This window comes from Acomys minous (genome assembly GCF_964271855.1).
Source record: "Acomys minous genome assembly, chromosome: 7".
NCBI lineage: Eukaryota > Metazoa > Chordata > Mammalia > Rodentia > Muridae > Acomys > Acomys minous.
Genome location: NC_140488.1, coordinates 123,929,964 through 123,933,724, shown reverse-complemented (window position 1 = coordinate 123,933,724; position 3,761 = coordinate 123,929,964). Strand labels below are relative to the sequence as shown.

At 30.6% G+C, this 3,761-nt stretch overlaps 1 pseudogene across 1 annotated transcript; it reads right to left on the bottom strand.

Annotated features, from left to right (window-relative positions):
- Positions 1-2,842: 2,842 nt before the first annotated feature.
- On the bottom strand, positions 2,843-3,231 carry LOC311602604 (small nuclear ribonucleoprotein G-like; annotated as a pseudogene). The gene has a single exon. The product of its transcript is annotated as a small nuclear ribonucleoprotein G-like (transcript).
- Between the last annotated feature and the right edge of the window lie 530 nt (positions 3,232-3,761).

The following is a 3,761-nucleotide window of genomic DNA, read 5'->3' as shown; positions in this document are numbered from 1 at the left end:
TTCCATCAGAAAGCATTTATATTAATATATTGTCTCCTAAAAACTGTTTGATACACGTTTTGTCATTACCATAAGATAACATGTTTATTTATTTCTGGACACTAGAAGAGGATCATTTCAATGTGAACTTTTTAGTTTTTCTTTAGCTTCTGGAAAGTATTATATTATTTGTATGTTATATAGAAAATTCTTTTATTTTTTCATTAGTCTTTTTAGTCATTCTTTACTTTTAACAATGGTATCTTGTGTTTCTATGTTATTATTATCTGTATTTTATTTCCTCTTTGAAGAAAATATTTTGTTCATTTACTTCTTTCCAAATATCAAGATTCTTATAACATGAAATAAACTTAACTTCTTCATCTGATTCCACTGTATACTTTTTTTCCACTGTATACTTTTATGTTTTATGAATTCACCTTTGTGTTCTCAGATTTTCATAAGTATAAGATAATCTTTGGCCATCCCTTCTGTATATGTTAAATCCAATTTTCTTAGTAACCAACAAGTTATGGTCATGAATATATCATCAAATGGCAACCATCTCTGAAGGTTACAGAAGATAAGCAGTTTTATTTATTTCTTATAAATTAAATAACAAGGCAATAAAACTCTCTCTCAAATGAAATGAATAGACAGTTTTCAGAAGGAAGGATGACAGACTGACAGACAGACAAAAGCAATAAATATTTTTAGAAAATTTAACTATCCTAACCATCAGGATAGCAGCAGCTTAAAAATATTTTGAGTTACTACTTCAACCCAAATAGAATGATATCTTCAAAAATCTGATAATAAATGTTGAGAAGATATATAGAGAAAGGAATCTTTATTCATTGTTATTTGGGTGAATGTTAATACAATCATTGTGGAAATCTTTCTGGAGATTTATCAAAAAATTAAAAATTAAAGTACCATATGACCCAGCTATTTTATTCTTGGGCATATATCCAGAGTACTCCATACCTATCAAAGAGACATTTGCAACCACATGTTTATTTTACCTTTATTCACTGTAGGAAAAATTGAAACAACCTAGTTGTCTATCAACAGATGACTGAATAATGAAAATTTGAAATTTTAGTATAGATCCATAAATACTACTTAAACTCTAAAGAAAATACAAGAAAAAAATTTCAGGAAAATAGATGAACTTAGAATGTATACTATTAAGCAAAGTCACAAAAGAGTAGAAAAATGCTTACATTCATCTTCAAGTTTGAAATCTAGCAAATAATATATGTACATATGAAAACAAATATACATATGGTACAGTATAACATGTAGAAAAGAGAACAAGAATGGCTAAATACTAGGGGATGAGGAAGAACTGAATGCAGGTAATAAACACGAGTTATAACATTGTTTTTTTTGTCCCTTGTCATTTTTTTTGTGGTAATGAGTAATTACATAAAAATATATTTGATAGTGAAAATATAAAATACAATGTGAAGTTGCACAGCTTCCGTTCTGATTGGCTATTCCAATAGCATAAAAGTTAACTGACTAGTCAATCCCTTGGGTGTGGTTAATTCCTGTATGTGATTTTTTTATTCTACAATATTTTAAATATACTAAAGTTGGTTTTTAATTAAAAAGGACAAGACAATACAATTTCTCAAATAAAAACAGGAAAAGTATGGGTAAAAATGTTTAAAGAAGAAAGACAGCAAAGAACTACCTATTTATATCCTTTTCCTTATCAAATCTCATTGATCCTTCATATCCATAGAATAAGTTGGTATCACGCATTACTCAATTATCTTTTCTAGACAAGGGTCTCATTGTGCAGGTCCAGGCTAACCTTGAACTTCTTCTCTTTCTAGCTTAGTCTACACACTTCTCAGATTACATGCATGTATCAACTCTCCTGGAGTAAGTTATTTAAATAATGCATGAAAAATAACAATTTCACACAATAATAAAGTTCCATATAATGTTTTTGATATATACATTATATGTGGATTATGTTGAAATCAGATTAAACATATCTATCTCCTCAAATACGTATTTCCTTGCGGTAAACTTTCAAATTGGTTTCTTTTTGGCTTTTTAAGTACATAGCACATTATTAATTATACAATAAATAGAACAGCACAACTTCTTAACATAATTGTAACTTAGTGCACACTGATCAATCTTCATATATATATATAAAATACATGGACAACTATCTATCATTAGATAATATCTTTAATATCTTAATATCTTAGGGTATATAATATGTCTAAGTTATATTTTATCATCAGAACATGTAATTATTGGTTTCTATTTCAAAATGTTTCTCATATAAATATTTGAGATTATCTCCCAGTCACAGATAAGTAGATTACTAATGTGTTCCAGTAATAAAAGCACTTCTACTTTAATTATTTATTTGTGATTATTTTATTATTTTTGTAGCTATTAATTCCTTGTGTAAAAATTTTATACTATTTGTAATTTTTGTGTGGACTATTTTGATTGTATTTCCACATTGTAGAAGATGTTGTACTCATATTACAAAATAAAGTATATCACAATATGCAGAAAATGTTCAGACAAGTAAAAGCTTGTCTTTGATTCTCTCAAAATGAATCACTGAATAAATGATTTAAAAGTAATTTATTTGAGAACAAATAAACAAGTAGTTTACTTGAGAAGTAATTCAGGAAGTTACCTCTGGGAAAGGGAAGATAGGAAAAGAGGTTGAGAGAATAAAAAGGCCATTACTGAACAAATTACACCTATAAATGACTAATCATAGTCCTATTGAGAAATTCTGACAGCGCGTGTAAGATTATACTTTAGCTACTCTCACGAATATTCTCTGGTCTTCTATTCTTTTTTTTTTTTTTGAGTATCACAAAAGTTTATTTAGCAAAAGTTTCATATGAAAATGTACATGACCCAATTCTACATCACAGCCAAACAGGCTCTCTGGGGAGGGATGTGGGCGCCTCTGCTGAACATTGTTTAGACTCTTTCCAAGGCTTCTAACATGATGAAGCTGTTTCCTCGGGTGACCAGCATTCCGATGTTGTTCTGTTGCCCACTTGCTGCCATCTCCACACACTCATCAACCACAAGGTTCGTGAAGGGGTCAAAGCCCTGCAGTATTCCTTGTACATGTCTGCCACCATTTAACTTCAATGATAACTTCTTGTCCATAAATTTCGGGAGGGTGGGCCTTGCACATGGCGACTCCTCAGCGGGCTGGGCATGATGGCGAAAGAGGTGAGCAGCTTTACAAACGCGTGGGTAGCAGCAGGCTTGGCCTTCTATTCCTTTTTTAATGTCGAAAGACTCCTTAACTTGCTTTGAAAAAGAGTTGTAAGCTCAAAAGACATACTTGTACTAATTTACCCATATAATTTCAAATTATTATGTTGTGGCAAAAATTTTAGATTATTTATTCACCATTGTGGTCTATTTCTCCCAAAGAGAAATATCAAGCTTTTTAAAATACAATATATCTTGATTACATTTTCTTCTTTCTTCTGCTCCTCCAAATTCCTGCCCATCCCCCTCTTATCCAGATCCTCTCTCCCTTTCTGACTCTTCAGAAAGCAAACTGTCTGTCTTTTTTTTTTAACTTCGGAAGCTGCTAACCTGCACTTCCTGTTTACTCTGGTAATTAAGTTTTTTTCCTTCTCAAGTCTCTGATGGGGTTGAAGACCAGATAGTTTAGTTTTACAATGAAGCTTAATTGTTTAGTAGTTAAGATATTTTTAGGTCTAAATAGATGTTTTAAGTTGATAGAGATGAGATATGATAGATAT